At 37.7% G+C, this 17554-nt stretch overlaps 1 long non-coding RNA gene across 1 annotated transcript; it reads right to left on the bottom strand.

Moving 5' to 3' along the window:
* Window positions 1-14240: 14240 nt before the first annotated feature.
* LOC117280743 (uncharacterized) lies at window positions 14241-17038 on the bottom strand. The gene is made up of 2 exons (XR_004511318.2): window positions 15919-17038; window positions 14241-15835 (listed from the first exon to the last, which is right to left on the bottom strand). It is a non-coding gene; the product is annotated as an uncharacterized lncRNA (long non-coding RNA).
* Between the last annotated feature and the right edge of the window lie 516 nt (window positions 17039-17554).

Genomic DNA, 17554 nt, shown 5'->3' with positions numbered 1-17554 from the left:
AAGTGTCTGGGACCTGCTGACATAGACTATGTAACGCGGGAAATTCATGAGGGGTATTACAGTAACCACTCTAGGATAGATCAATTGTACGAATGCTACTAAGGGTCGGGTACTATTGGCTTAGAATGGGTGACAAATGCAAGTGGTTTTCCCATCAATTGTACCAGCCAGACGAACCGCTTCACTCTGTTATTACCTCATGGCCTTTTATGAAATAGGAGATGGACATTGTGGACCCTTTACCGCAGGTGCCCCGTCGAGTAAAATTCTTGCTTGAGTTAACTGATTATTTCTCTAAATGGGTAAAAGCATGCGCATTCTAATAAATGAGGGAAAAGATGTTATAGACTTTGTGTGGAGGCACATCATCTGCAGATTTGGAGCACTAAAGGGAATCGAGTGTGACAATGGCCCACTATTTCTCGAAGCCAAAGTGACTAAATTCTTTGAAGAGTGGCAGATTAAAAGAATTACTTATATCCCGTATCATCATAAAGGAAATGGACAAGATGAGTTATCGAATAAGGTCATACTCTACAATTTAAATAAGACACTTGAAGCTGCTAATAGGAGGTGGCCAAAATAACTGCCCGAAGTTTTATGGGCCTACCGGACGATAGCAAAATCGAGTACGAGAGAGACCCCTTTCTCCCTATTGTATGGGTCAGAAGCACTCATCCCAGTTGAGGTAGGAGAACCCAACTTTAAGTTCACCCATGCTATCGGAGAGTCGAAAAACGAAGCTTTAAATCATGACTTGAACTCAATGGAAGGACATATAGAGCTGGCCTTAATACAAATAGCGGCACAAAGCGTAAAGGCTGGAGAAATACTACAATAAAAAGATGAATCTTTGGTAGTTCAAAGTACGGGACTATGTGTTGCAAAGCATATTTTCAGCGTTTCAAGAACCGAATGTTGGAAAACTCGGGCTTAAATGTGAAGGACCCTACCGAATCACTAAAATAACTGGGAAGGGGTTATACAAGCGCGAGGAAATGGATGGAAAGCATGTGAAGGAAAACTGGAACGTGGCACACCTTAAACGTTTGTACTTCTGAAGCACATGCAGTTCTATTTCTTTCCCTCCTTGCAAGTTTTTAATTATTATTATTAGCACTAATATTTTTAGATGATAGGAAATGACTACATAGGATCTTGGAAAATATAAATGAACTACTGTAGTTTACAGCCAAGGCCAAAATGTCATATCAGAAAAGGGTTCCAGGATAGACTTTATCTAGAAATACTTCCCCTGTCCCCTTTGTTTTCTTTGTAGAGTGTAGGACCAACGAGAAGAGCTGCACAAGCCATGTACCATGTCACACCAGTGTCCAAGCCTTTATTCCTCAAGCCCAAACGCAGGGGTGACCGACACCCCTTATCGAGTTCATACGCGAACACTCGAGAAGTGGAAGCCAAAGTAAGAACATCTCAAAAGATCAAAAGACCTGTGAACGGAAGATCTAAGGGGAAAGTGGAAGATTCATCATTAGAAGAAATATTTCAAAAGACCGGGATGTCTTGATGAAATCCTACAGAGGTCTTTAGAAAAGAATTTATCACGCCCCAACCTACGAAGGCGTGGCTGACACCCGGTATTGTACTGGCCCGAGTGAACCACTTTATAACTCATAATTGTTGGACAGAAACTAGAACATACATAGGCCGACTTGGTTGAACTCATTCTTTCTGTAACTATCATGGGACAACATAGCCACAACTTGTACTCTGTAACTATAAGTGGGAAAATGTTGTTTCAGTGAGCCATCATATTCAGAACATGAATACACATGGGATGTCAAGGCCTCTGACATATTGTACATACTAAACCTGTGTCTACAAAGCCTCTAAGAGTATCTAACATCAAAATATGGCCAGGACAGGACGCTAACCTACCCATAGGTACATATATACATAGAAGAGTTTGATAACCTCTAGATTCGGCTGTACTCCGGATGAAATGGAGCTTTGCCAATCCTCAACTAGATATTAACTCCGTCTACGATAAGAGCCCGTCAAACTGGATACTTGAACCTGCAGGCATGATTGCAGTGCCTGATGATGGGACATTAGTACAAAGAAATGTACTAAGTATGTAAGGCAGATAACATATGAATAACTTAATTGATACTTAACTGACATGTATATATGATATACTGAAAGAAATTTGGAGGGTCAATAAGGCTCGGGAATCATACTTACCTTATTCGGACTTGTAACATATCTAAGTATTGAATTATCCAACTTACCTTACAAAGGATGTAGACCGAAAATGGAAGGCTTTATTGGCCGAGAACATCCAATGTCGTATATACGTCTAATTCGTGTCATGTTATACCTGAACCTGTCCCATATTGTAAAGATCTGACTTGTCGTTTTAAGAATTAACACCCCATTCAGTGACTTAAGGTCTCGAGCAGCTTTGTAATATGTATTATGACCCGCGGGTGTGGTCGCGTTCGATTTTCGGAAGATTCGAAATTTAATTAAAAGAACAATTCTCATTTTTGAAGCTTAAATGAAAAGAGTTTACCGGAGATTGACTTATGTATAAACGACCTCGGATTCGAATTCTGATAATTCTAATAGCTCTGTATGGTTATTTTGGACGTAGGAGCATGTCCGAAAAATTATTTGAAAGTCCGTAGTGGAATTTGGCTTGAAATAGCGAAAATGGAAAATTTGGAAAGTTTGGCCGGGGAGTTGACTTTTTGATATCGGGGTCGGAATCTAGTTCTGAAAATTTGTATAGGTCCGTTATATCATTTATGACTTGTGTGCAAAATTTGAGGTCAATCGGACGTGATTTGATAGGTTTCGACATTGAATGTAGAAGTTGAAATTTTCTTTAGTTTTATTAATCTTGAATTGGGGTATGATTCGTGGTTCTAACATTGTTCTCTATAATTTGATATTTCGACTAAGTTCGTATGATGTTTTAGGAATTGTTGGTATGATTTGACGGGTCCCGAGGGACTTGGGTGTATTTTTTGTTCATTGGTTAAGAGACTAGTAAAGTTAAAAAATTTGAGAGTTTGACCATGGTAAATATCGGGTCAAGACGACCTCTTTTCAGTGTTTTAAGTGTGCGAGCAAGTCAGTAGTATATTTTATGATTGAAATTCATATATGGTTTGTGTCCGGGAGGTTCCGGATGAGTTGGTTTCAGATCTGTTCATTCGCAATTGCGACCTATTTATCGCAATTGCGAAAACACTGTTCACACGCAATTGCTAACTATTTGTCTCAATTGCGAAAACATTGTTCATGGGAAGTACTGTTCATTCATAAATGTGAAGTTTTTGTCCGCAAATATGAACCTCGGCAGAAACTTAAGGATTGAATATCTGTCATTTCTTCATTTTCGATTGAGATTTTTTGGAGCTCGGTTTTTTGGACGATTTTGACGATTTATTCACGACTTCGACTGGGATAAGTGTTCTATATCCTAAAGTGATTATATTTCATGAATCTATGGTTATATTCATCGTTTAATTCGGATTTAAATGGAAAAATTAAGATTTTTGAAAAATCTTCCAAAAACAAAAATTCAAGATTTGGAGGACGATTTATTGTTGGAATTTGATAAAAATGGTATGGTTGAACTCGTATCAGAATGGGTGTTCGGATTTCGTAAAAATTATGTCGGGTTCCGAGAGGCGAGCCCCACGTTGACTTTTGTTGACTTTTTAGGATAAATTTCTAAGTCGACGTTTTATTATCCGGAATTATTTTTGATGAATTTTAATGAAGTTATACAATTAATTTAGATAGATTTGAGCGGTCCAGAGGTCAATTCAAGCAAGAAGACGATTTTGGAATATAAGCATAACTTCAAAAAGGTAAGTATCTTGCCTAACCTTGAGTGGGGAATTACCCCTTAGGCATCGAGTCTTATGTGCCATTTGTGAAATGTGAAAAGCCGTGTACGCGAGGTGACGAGTACGTACTCGGGATTATATGTGCAAAATTTATTGAGTTAAAGTTTCGGGCATATTGTGTAGTAAATTGGATAATTATTTGTATTTATTTAATCATCTATTTGCCATGCCTCAAATCACATTTATTGAATTTATTTTTATATGACAATTTGATGTAATTATTACTTGTATATTTATGTGAATTCCGTGAGTTTGATACTTTGATATTTCTTGGAATTTAATTTCATTGTGTATTTTCCCTATGCAAATAATTAATTAAGCAAGCTTAAGAAGAAGTGTTAATATAATTATCAAAATTTGGATTAATGAAAGTGTTTCCCTATGCTGATTATTTTATATCTTTGTTGATTGTTTTTGAGGTTTTATATACATTGTGTGGAGCCTTGGGTTATTTGTTGTGTAATTAATTAATTTTGTTATATCCTTGGAATTGGTTGTGGCCATTGGGCAAATTGTGATATGAATTGATTTTGTTACGTTGTCATGATAATATTCCGTGTAAATTATTGTGTTAATTGAGTTATTATTTTGAGGATATAAGGGTGGCATTTCACTGTTGATATTATGTGGGCATAAGGGAGGCATTTCACTGTTGTTATGTGTGTTGGGATATGGTCTGGGCGGAGCGATAAGGGTGGCTATATGAGAGATAAGGGTGGCTATAGGAGCGATAAGGGTGTCTATAGGAGAGATAAGGGTGGCTATATAAGCAATAAGGGTGGCTATTGATATTGTCAGGGCGGAGGGATAAGAGAGGCTATTATAGGAGTGATAAGGGTGGCTATGGGAGAGATAAGGGTGGTTATTGTCAGGGATGCTATGTGATGATGTGAAGTTATTGTGTTGGTAATTTTCATGTGATATTGGGGTATTCCTTGTGTTTATTTTTATATCTTGTGCAACTTGTCTTGTTGTTTCAGTAAACTTGATAATAGCCTAATTTATGTTGAAAATGTGAGCTTGTGGCTATTGCCGAGCAGGTAATGTTATATGGGATCGGGTTGCATGCCGCAACGAATATGAAACGTGGGCACAAGGTGCCGAAAAAAATATGATGGTTTTATTATTAGCACGTGAAATGTCCGAGTAACTGAGATATGAAAATTGGGCATGAGGTTCCGGAAAAATATGATGATTTAATTATGGGCACTAAGTGCCGTGGAAATATGAAAGTGGGCTGAGACCCGTATTTACGAAAAATATAAAAATGTGCAGAAGTGTAGTATGAGTACACCACGGTCAGTACCCAGTAAATATCAAGACTAACCTCAGTGGAGTAGTGACGAGGTACAGTCAAGACACTCACTAGTCTAATAACCTGTTCAATATAGTATACAAAATAATAGGAAACAAATAACAATATGGGCAACACAAATCAACCAGTGATATGCACAGCAGGGCAACAAGAACACCATTAATATCGCTCAACAAATAATAAATACAAGTACACCCAATTAAATCAAGTCCTTCAAATAAATATCTTTCACATATAATTCTATCAATAAATCTCTTTCAAATATAATTTCCTCAAATAAATATCTTTCCGATATAATCCTTTCAAATAATATTTTTTTGAATAAAAATCATTCCAAATAAATATTTTGAATATAATTTTTTTAATTAAAAGTCACCATGTGACACCCCATTTCATAATCCTTCCAAATAAATATCTCTCAAATATAATCCTTTCAAATTAGCACGTCATGCACCAATCTTGGTTCCTACAGTTAGAGAGTGAGTCTGTAGATTCATTAAGGGGCTCGATTATGATCTTAAAATATGCATGGCTCATGAGTTGCAAACTGATACTCCATTTCAGCAAGTATTGGAGATTTCGAGGAGGATTGAGGGTGTTGTAAGTGAGGAAAGAAAGTCTAAGGAGACCAAAACTTTCTCGAAACTCTGGAGGGTTCAATGGATTTTACTCTTCATCTATGACCCATTATGGCGGAGGCTCGAGCAGTCGGCCAGCTCAGTCCGCACATCAGATTACTCGGGTTGCTCCAGTAAGTTCTTATAGTGTACCACCGACACGAGATTCTTACAATAGTTATTCCAGTTATCCGGTACAGACTCAATACGAGCAGTCGTGACCTCAGAGGGGTTGTTATGAGTGTGGTGATACTAGGCACATTATGAGAGATTGTCCTAGACTTAGGAGGGGTGGCTTTCATCAGAACACTCAGGCTACGGGCCCCAATGCAGTTACTACCCCACGTGCACAGCCAGTTAGAGATAGAGGACGGGCGGGTAGAGGGCGCCCTAAAGGGGGAAACCCAGCCCGTTGATATATTTTATATGGTATGGCTGAGGCCACTACACCAGAGAGTGTCGTTACAGGTATGATCCTAATTTGTTATAAAAAGGGTATTTTCCCTTAATTTTATTCGGTTCTGAATATTGAGGTGAGTCCTCCTGTTATGCTCCGCTTATGGGTAAATTTCGTAATTTTGTGACCCACTTACATTTTTATCCCTGTTGGGAGGTTTGATGATGTTAGCCCATGTCTATCATTTTTATTTTTGTATACCATTGAGGGCTATAAGTCCAAACGTGACTTTGTATTACTCACTACAGTGGGTTTTGATGTGATTTCGGAATAATTGATTTTAGTTTTATGAATTATATGCCTTACCGGGATGAGGGTTCATTATGTGTTGTAAAAACTGTTTACGAAATATATTGAAAAGAAGAAAGAAAGGAAATTGAAAATTTCAATTGGCACAATGTGCAAAATACTTGTGATTCGGAGTTGAGGATGAGATCCTCGCATTTTTATATATGTTGTGAAATATTTAAACTGGGCTACAAGCCACGGTAGAAGTTATATAGGGATGAGGTCCTTGTGGTGAAAATTTTTATGAGTTTAAATTCTCCCTTTGTGAAACTAAATTTGTACTATAGTAATAATAGGGAGTCATACCTGTTAGGCTTATTTGATAATTCTTGTATATTTTTCTGTGCATATTTAGCCATATTCGTGCTGTAAACATTGAGGTTTAGCCTATAAGGTGGGTGCCCAGGTGGCGTTAAATGTGACTCGTTAATTCGGGTAAATAATTATGAGGTATTCATGCCTCGCGTGTTGCTGTTAGTGTTACGAAAAGTTGAAATGAGATTTTGTTGAATATGAGATTAATTGAAAATGCTGAAAATTAATTATAAATAATTATTATGACCAGAGATGTGGTTATAGACATACATATGTCGTGTGTTGATATGAAGAATTTGAAATTTGATTGGAGTGTAAGGAATTGGCTTTAAAGCTTATAAGTGTGAATAAAAGAAATAATCTCTACTGAGATGATATTGTCGGATCCCTGTTAAATTTACGGTGACGTAGAATCACCCGTGAGCATGTGTGAAATAATGCACTCAGTAATCTAATGTCATCGGAATAGTTCTTGGCACGTTCGAGGACGAACGTATGTTTAAAAGGGGGAGAATGTAACGACACGACTTTTTATTTTAAGAATTATCGTCTCGTTCAGTGACTTAAGGTCTCAAGCATCTTTGTAATATGTATTATGACCCGCGGGTGTGGTCGAGTTCGATTTTTGAAAGATTCGGAATTTAATTAAAAGAACAATTCTCATTTTTGAAGCTTAAATGAAAAGAGTTTACCGGAGATTGACTTATGTGTAAACGACCTCGGATTTGAATTCTGATAATTCCAATAGCTTCGTATGGTGATTTTGGACGTAGGAGCATATCCGAAAAATTATTTGGAAGTCCGTAGTGGAATTTGGCCTGAAATGGCGAAAATAAAATATTTGGAAAGTTTGACTGGGGAGTTGACTTTTTGATATCAGGGTCAGAATCGAGTTCTGAAAATTTGTAAAGCTCTGTTATGTCAGTTATGACTTGTGTGCAAAATTTGAGATCAATCGGACCTGATTTGATAGGTTTCGGCATTGAATGTAGAAGTTGGAATGTTTTTTAGTTTTATTAAGCTTGAATTGGGGTATGATTCCTGGTTCTAGGATTATTCGATGTAATTTAAAGTTTCGACTAAGTTCATATGATGTTTTAGAAATTATTTGTATGATTTGACGGGTCCCGGGGGACTTGGGTGTATGTTTGGATCATTGGTTGAGAGACCAGTAAAGTTAAGAAATTTGAGAGTTTGACCATGGTCAATATTGGGTGAAGACAACTTCTTTTCAGTTTTTTCAGTGTGCAAGCAGGTCCGTAGCATGTGTTATGATTGAAATTCATATATGGTTTCTATCCGGGAGGTTCCGGATGAGTTTAGGGTGATTTTGGATCATTTCGGAGAAGTTTGAGTTTGCTGGTTTATTTTGAGGTACTAGTCATTCGCAAATGCGAACCATTTATCGCAATTGCGAAAATACTGTTCACTCACAATTGTGAAAACACTGTTCAAGAGAGGTACTGTTCATTCGTAAATGCGAAGTTTTCGTCCGCAAATGCGAACCTGGGCAGAAACTTAAGGATTGAAAATCTGTCAGTTCTTCATTTTCGATTGGGATTTTTTGGAGCTCTGTTTTTGGGCGATTTTGACGATTTATTCATGACTTTGACTGGGGTAAGTGTTCTATATCCTAAAGTGATTATATTTCATGAATCTATGGTTATATTCATCGTTTAATTCGGACTTAAATGGAAGAAATCAAGATTTTTGAAAAATCTTCCAAAAATAAAAATTCAAAATTTGGAGGATGATTTGTTGTTGGAATTTGATAAAATTGGTATGGTTGAACTCGTATCGAAATGGGTGTTCGAAATTTCGTAAAAATTATGTCAGGTTCCGAGGCGGGCCCCGTGTTGACTTTTGTTGACTTTTTAGGATAAATTTCTAAGTCGACATTTTATTATCCGGAATTATTTCCGATGAATTTTAATGAAGTTATACAATTAATTTGGATGGATTTGAGCGGTCCGGAGGTCAATTCAAGCAAAAAGGCGATTTTGGAATATCAACATAACTTCAAAAAGGTAAGTATCTTGCCTAACCTTGAGTGGAGGAATTACCCCTTAGGCATCGAGTCTTATGTGCCATTTGTGAAATGTGAAAAGCCGTGTACTCGAGGTGACGAGTACGTACTCGGGCTTATATGTGTAAAATTTATTGAGTTAAAGTCTTGGGCATATTGTGTAGTAAATTGGATAATTGTTTGCATTTATCTAATCATCTATTTTTCATGCCTTAAATCACATTTATTGAATTTGTTTTTATATGATAATTTGATGTAATTATTACTTGTATATTTATGTGAATTCCGTGAGTTTGATGCTTTGATATTTCTTGGAATTTAATTTCATTATGGATTTTTTCTATGCAAATAATTAATTAAGCAAGCTTAAGAAGAAGTGTTAATATAACTATCAAAATTTGGATTAATGAAGGCGTTTCCCTATGCTGATTAATTTCTATCTCTGTTGATTGTTTTTGAGGTTTTATATACATTGTGTGGAGCCTTGGGCTATTTGTTGTGAAATTAATTGATCTTGTTATATCCTTGGAATTGGTTGTGGCCATTGGGCAAATTGTGATATGAATTGATTTTGTTACGTTGCCGTGATAATATTTCGTGTAAATTATTGTATTAATTGAGTTATTATTTTGAGGATATAAGGGTGGCATTTCACTGTTGATATTATGTGGGCATAAGGGAGGCATTTCACTGCTGTTATGTGTGTTAGGATATTGGCTGGGCGGAGCGATAAGGGTGGCTATATGAGAGATAAGGGTGGCTATAGGAGTGATAAGGGTTGCTATAGGAGAGATAAGGGTGGTTATATGAGCGATAAGGGTGGCTATTGATATTGCCAGGGCGGAGGGATAAGGGAGGCTATTATAAGAGTGATAAGGGTGGTTATGGGAGAGATAAGGGTGGCTATTATCGTGGATGATATGTGATGATGTAGAGTTATTGTGTTAGTAATTTGCATGTGATGTTGGGGTATTCCTTGTGTTTATTTTTATATCTTGTGCAACTTGTCTTGTTGTTTCGGTAAACTTGATAATAGCCTGATTTATGTTGAAATTGTGTGGCTATTGCCGGGCAGGTAATGTTATATGGGATCGGGTTGCACGCCGCAACGGATATGAAACGTGGGCACGAGGTACCAGGAAAATATGATGGTTTTATTATTGGCACGTGAACTGTCCGTACTACTGTGATATGAAAGTGGGCACGAGATCCCGGAAAAATATGATGATTTAATTATGGGCACGAAGTGCCGTAGAAATATGAAAGTGGGTTGAGGCTCGTGTTTATAAAAAAAATAAAAATGGGCTGAGACCCGTATTTTTATGATTATGAAATGGGGTGTCACATTGTGACTTTTAATTGAAAGAATTATATTCAAAATATTTATTTTGAGGGATTTTTATTCCAAAAAATATTATGTGAAAGATATTTATTTGAGGAAATTATATTTAAAAGAGATTTATTGATAGAATTATATGTGAAAGATATTTATTTGAAGGACTTGATTTAATTGGGTGTACTTGTATTTATTATTTGTTGAGCGATATTAATGGTGTTCTTGTTGCCCTGCTGTGCATATCACTGGTTGATTTGTGTTGCCCTTACTGTTATTTGTTTCCTATTATTTTGTATATTATATTGCACAGGTTATTAGACTAGTGAGTATCTTGACTGTACCTCATCACTACTCCACTAAGGTTAGTCTTGATACTTACTGGGTACCGGTCGTGGTGTACTCATACTACACTTCTGCATATTTTTTGTGCAGAGCCAGGTATTGGGGATATCGGACTCGGATAAAGTTAGAGGGTAATCTCAAGGACTTAAGGTAGAGTTGATTGGTCGTCGCAGTCCCTTGGAGTCCTTCTATTTCTATTGTACTGTTAATTTCTTATTTGAACAGTATTGTATATTCTGTCCTCTTGATCATTCTATGTATTCAGTTAGAGTTCGTGACTCAGTATTACCAGTCTTGGGAGGTTTCATATATATTTGTTTCCGCTGTTGGTTTTGATTACCTATTTAATTCATATTCAAAAAAAAAATGGCTTGAAATGTAATTGTAATCGACTTACCTAGTCTTAGAGACTGAGTGCCATCACGACGCCTATGGTAGAATTTTGGGTCATGACACATATGCTATCTGTAATGGAAACCATCATATTATAGAACTTCATCTATAACATTCTTCTAGCCATCATACCTTATATCTGAATACTTACCTCAAACATTCTAGGGTTACATTGAAACATAAAAGTGGCACTTACGCGTTTCATAAGAGACCGTCTGTAAGGCTCGCTCGTAAACATGAATAACCAATGGCTCATACGCCATCTGTACAGCTCATAATACTAAGGTCTGGCTATGCGTTCAACTGAGATGTCCATAACCAACCTTCATTATAAACCTATGCGTTCATAGACCGTCCATAGGGCTTCACTGTACATCTATGCGTTCATAGACCGTCCGTAGCGATCATGTCCTATGCATATTCATTTCATATCACTCATGCAGACATCATTCAATCATCAATAGATACACTCATATTCATAAATATATAAGTTCGTAAGTAACGTCATTGTAGTAACCAATCCTTATTCCTTAGCCGCTTGTTGCGTCATCCTTCGTATTTTATATTATTTAGTCATAAAGAACGTTGTAACTAATTTGAAATAGCACATCTATCCTTATTTCACATCACGACTCATTGCTGGGGATTACATGATTCTTTATATTTATAGCTATGTAATATTCTTAGCTTGTGAGGTTACTCGTAATACATATATATATATCCATTCATCAATACATAATAAGAGTTGCGGGATTTATGCTCTATCAACTTATATTCTTATTGCTAAACTTATCATATTATGTAGTGTACGACTCCTTATGTAACGTATATCGTCTCTTAACATCACCCTCATATATAATCAACCTTACTTAACTTGACAGCAACGTAACTACCTTCATGAGTCCTTACCAGTTTTGTGAACACAAACGTGTAAGTATTGGAAGTCATAGAATTCTTTAGGTCGAGTCATTCTTATCTTTCTACAAAATATACATTATGCTACCTTATTGAACTATTCGTGCATAGCTATCCCTCATTATACGGACACTATATTGCTCCTAATTCATTAGACCATTCGTGTGTAATCTTTAATTGACATCTGGACGTTTTGTTACATATAAAAGGAAAAGATCTTTTGGAAGGCTCTATTTACTCATTAAGAATACATGAAACTACGACCAGCACAATCCAATTCAACATTTATATGACTATGCTCGTGAACGGACCTTAATCGTCAGAATAGTACGTATACAAAGACTCGCCCCCTAGAATCCCTTATAAGGGCAGCGTAACTTACAGAATCATGCCAAAGAAAATAAATGAAGACCTTACGTACCTCATAATATCCAGTCTAATCCTCAACCTAACTTAACCTGCAACTCCTTTCTCTACAAGTAATGAACAATATTGTCGTCACAAATAAATGTCATAACTTATCGTATTTGAATGACATACTTTATTCTACAATTAAACAGACAGCATATACCCTAATTATATGGCTTCCCACAAGTTACAACAGCCAACAATAGCCCAAACAATATCAACAAATACTCATAATAAGCCTTTCAAAACAGTTTAACAATTCCGACGAGCGACAAGCTCGGTTTGTGACTAAACAACTATAGTTTTAAACCCCTTCCTCCTTCCAAAATTTATCAACAACATTAACCTCCACTTATAAATAATCTCTACTAATTTCAGCCATAATACAACTTTAAAATGACCCCATAATAGTCCAACAAATTCAGCAACTCAAAATTGATCTTTCATATTACTATACATGTTTCTGACATGTTTCTTTTCTTTCAAATCGATCTAACACAACCAAAAGTATATAATTAAGAATCTTATAATATAAACCATCCATGCATTCAACTTAAATATAATTTTACAACCAGCCAATAGTTACGCAACAACAAACAACATACTACTCTTTCGAAACTCGCAAGTTCTAGTCTTTATGATCGAGATACAACTCGTAGAATCTTAGATAAGGAAAAGAGAAGCATAAACTGACCTTGGGCTGAGTAGAACCTACGAAAAATAGTCCATCTTCATCCAAAATTAGTCCCCCAATACAGTTACAAGAAGAAGAAAGGAAAACTAACAAGCTATCTAGACTTTTCGGCACTAGAATCCTTCGTATCACCCGAAATCACTTAGGGTTTGTGTGGGATTTTTGGGGGAGGGATTGCAGGGTTTCAATCTGATATTATTAGTCTGAGAAATGAATGAAATAAATGGGTTAATTCATCCTTTAAAAGGCCCCTTGGCCGCCCCTTTTGGGGGATTTATTTGGTCCCTTCATTTGAGCAAGTAGGTGATGCACTTACTTGTGACCTAGCAGTCTCGCCAAAATATAAATATCTCTCTACTCCGATGTCACATTAATGAACTATATAGTGCGTTGGAAACTAGACTCATAAAACTTAAATTTTTTGGGTGGATCACTCCATAACTCTAAGTATAATGAGAGCAAATCTCATATACATTTGGCCTAAATTCCAGCACATTTCTGAATGTAACCTGTGATGACTTTTGCTAACCTTTGATCCACAACTCGCTTGACATCAAAACATAACACATGACTATCATACCACTAAAATAACTCATAACATAACCTCCTTATCATGTTAATAATCTTAGTCTCACCCCAAAAGTACATGTTATAATATTCCCAACTTGTCGACTTTCGGCGAAACTTATTTTCTTCAATTCGTTTAGCTTCTAAGCCTTTCAACCATCTTGGTACATGTTATTCATGATCATAAATATTTGTAACCTCCATGGTAACATTATTAACTTATTTTTATGTACTTTAAAAGAGGATCTCATTCCCAAGCTTACATCAATTGACTTACGACGTACTTTTACGTACAAAAATATTGGGTGTAACAAAATTGCCTCAAAGAAGGGCACAAATAAAAAGAAACCCTACAGTGGTCTTTAGAAAAATATGCCCCAAACAAAGGCGTGAATGTAAATGCAAGTCATATTGGCCATATGACTTCAATTGAATTCTATATAACAAGTGTGTTAGGATAAGAAATAAAATTTTGTTTGTCTTCTTATTTATGAATAAACACTTTTCAGTGATTGGCTTTGAAACTGATCCTCCATCAATTACGCACCTGAATGGAGATGAGACTTCACCTCCGCTAGCGCCAAATTAGCAAAGAAACATCTTTTTTTTTTTGTATAACTTGATGCTAAACTGCGAAAGCACATAAATTCATTCGAACTTCAAAAAATAAAGAAGATGCAAACTGCACAGAAATATTAATGGATTTGTATTTACATATTTATAAAAAAGGGGGGGGAGGGGGAGGTAAGTACAAGATAACTTTTAAGGAGAACTACGGGGAACTGAACTATGGCCTAGGGCTTGGAAGGGGAAGTAGAAAATGCGTTCGGTTCAATATTGGTTTTTGCCGAAGGGGCAGAGGAATCAGGTTTAACCTCTTCCCTCGTCTAAATTCCTACTTATCCCCTGAGTATCAAGATAAGGAAGACCAAGTAGTCCCAGAAGCTCCCTTTTCTCGGGCTCAAGTTTAGAAATCACAAAGGGAATGTCTAGCTCGCGGATATGTTCCTCGTGAAGGGTGATGAGAAGAGTCTCCACAGCTGCCCAGGCTTGGTCGAAAACCATCATCTTATGTAAGTCCACGAAGGCCTCTTGAACACACTTCTGATCTTGTTTATTGGCTAAAGCCCTCACCTCAATTGCCTCCCATTTAGATCTTAGGCCCCGAATCTCAGACTCTAACCGAGAGCAATACTCCCTCGGTCGTGCCTCTGTGCTCGTCTTCGAGGATAGATCTACTTCAAGGGTTAGAATTCTTTTGGAAGACTTGTTCCGCTCAGCTCGGAGGGTAGCCTCGCTGGCTAAGACTTCTTGATCCTCGAATCGGCACTTCTCTCTATTGCTTCCGTTCGCACTCGAAGGGCCTCCTCAGCTTTGTGCTCCCCGTTCTCTTTTGTGGAGCTTCTCATTTTCAATCTTAAACAACTTATCATTGTCACCACCTTCTTGGCCATGGTCATATCGACTCGAACCTTTTTCAGGTTCCCCGAGGATAGAGCAGTGAGTTGTTTCAAAATATAAAAAGTAATTAAGATATCTCTAACATCCCAAGTACAAAAAGAGGATCGGTATAACTAACCTTAGCAGTCTCATAAGATATCTGATTCATCGGCGCCTCGACACTCATAAGCTCCACTTGAGCCCACTGCTGATAGTTCAGTAACTTTGCAAGTTGTGCGGCTATGGGCCTAGGGTTCACGAAGATCCCCCCTCCCCCGCTGGGTAAAGAAAAATTAGTGACCCTTTGATTGCCAGTTTGTAGGCACGTAGAACTCCCGGGGACCCGAGCCTCGGAACCATTCGTCGAAGGGACCCTATAATCTGCAGGTGGGTTGGTAGGGGTTGATCGATCCTCTGAACTTTAGGAAAGCGTAGCTGCCATCCCCACTTCAATATGAGTGGGCTCTCCAACAATCAATCCCTCTCATGGGATCAACACCACTACCTCTTCGGGCCTTAAAACCACGAGACAAGAAGCATCCTCATCAAAATCGACCACGATGGGCTCGGATCGAACCGGCCTATCGGTAACTTCCTTTTGAGCAACTTGGGGCTGACATGGGGAACCTCCACTTCAGCCCTAGCATGTATTATTCCCCTTTGGAAGACTCACCTATTTCAGGTGATAAAAGAAAGGGGAGGTACCGTGGAAGTGTCGGCACCATCCCCCCAGTTACTTAGGGAAGAAGTTCCCAAATTAACCTTGAGGCATTGGCCACATAGGGGAGGCTAGCTGGGGTATGTAATTGAAAAGGGACTCTCTTATCGAGTCCCATCCCTGCGAGGATTATGTTCATGTCAATAGAAACAATAAGGGATAAAATAAAGATTCCACAGGGACATAGTTAAACTCATGATTACCGTAGTACAACGCTCGAATACCACCGAGCTTGCTAGCAATGGATTTCCAAGTCCTCGAGAAGTTGGTTGAAACTTGTAGGATCGCAAATGCCCATCCTTCAATGTTGGGAACTCTTTCGAGAGGCACCACGATGGATGCAAAAATATCAAAAATATAAATAATTCAAGGTATAATACTAAATCATGATGACTTGAATACAATTAAGATTCCACTTTTCTGGGAATTGGATCTTATTGTTTGTGTAAAAAAACTTAGTCCGAACTACCAAGTATCGTTTGAAACACAAACAGTAAAAGTCGTCCCCATAGTCTGATATCAGAGCCTTCGAGCCCCACTACGACATGTTAATTACACCCCCTCAATAAATCTTGGAGGGAGGGTAAAGGTGAAGGAGATGTTGAAAAGTGAGGCTAACGCCAACTTTTTCAACTAGATAGCGGAGACACATGACCAACCTCCAAATCTAAGGGCCGACTTGTGCCACACATAACCTGCACCAAACACAAGAGTTCGTCAACCATGTCATCGATGGGAAGAGGGAACTCCATAGTGAACGCGTACGTGGGGATGAACGAGTATCCAAGGTGATAGCTGGTGAGTCTCTCGCCCTCCCATAGAAGTTCGAGAATAAGGTCTTTCCGGTCCACCCATCCATAGTTCGTCCAAATCCTAGGCAGGACGTCGGTGTTGATAAGAGTGGGATAGATGAAAATAGGAGAGTTTCGGTCCCCCACCAACTTCTCTTTAACGTTGAAGTCGTTATCGTCAATTCTTTAGGCACTATGTTGGAAAATGTTCTTTCCGATTTGGATGCTAAGTCCGGCTTCTTGGTGGTCCTCCTCCTCTTCATCGGTGAAGGAGAAATGCACACCACCTTTCCTTTCTATATTGGCGTTTGTCGGAACTTTCTCATGTGCATCAGAAGGGGAGGAAGATGGTGACCGTTCTAAGAGATGTTGATCCTCGGAATCCATTGGACAAAGATAGAGCTTGATTTGTTGATAAACAAGACCTTTTCAAGAAAAGTGAGGAAGATGACTAAAACTCGAAAAAATTTAAAACTTGAAAGCTCGAAAGAGATAAGTAGACAAGAAATGGGACCTACCCTCTCTTTTCATATTTGTCCAAACAGTGTAACCTTTAGATCCACTTGCAACCGGATTTGACCACGTGTTGAAAGCATTAAACGGAGGCGACGTCAAATGTAAGGTACTTAAAAGGACGTCTGACAGGAATGGTGTACCTTTTCACTTCATCTTTTCAAAAATCATTGAATGTGATTTGAAAGGAACCGAGTCCAGACACGTGTTGTTCGGGTGTGTCGAGCAGACATAGTGACCCAATGGCTTTAAGGAGTTGACATTATTCGAATACCAACTTTTGCTTCATGGATAAGCTCTCGGGGACGATGATAAGTCCCTTCAAGATTCGGAGAGGCATAGCCGATACAATTCAAATTTATAATTTATTGAAAAAGGAATAAAAAGATGGAAGGAAAGATGTTTTTCATATACTTAACGAGGTTCATAATAAAATGAGGAATGACCTCAAAAAAAAAATACAAGAGAAGAAAAGAAGCAAATTGGACAATGCTAATAAAACAATGAATGTACTTAAACTCCTACATACCATATT

The sequence above is a fragment of the Nicotiana tomentosiformis genome, chromosome 11, assembly GCF_000390325.3.
Source record: "Nicotiana tomentosiformis chromosome 11, ASM39032v3, whole genome shotgun sequence".
Classification (NCBI taxonomy): domain Eukaryota; kingdom Viridiplantae; phylum Streptophyta; class Magnoliopsida; order Solanales; family Solanaceae; genus Nicotiana; species Nicotiana tomentosiformis.
The sequence above is the reverse complement of the archived record's forward strand: the minus strand, read 5'-3'. Positions and strand labels throughout refer to the sequence as shown.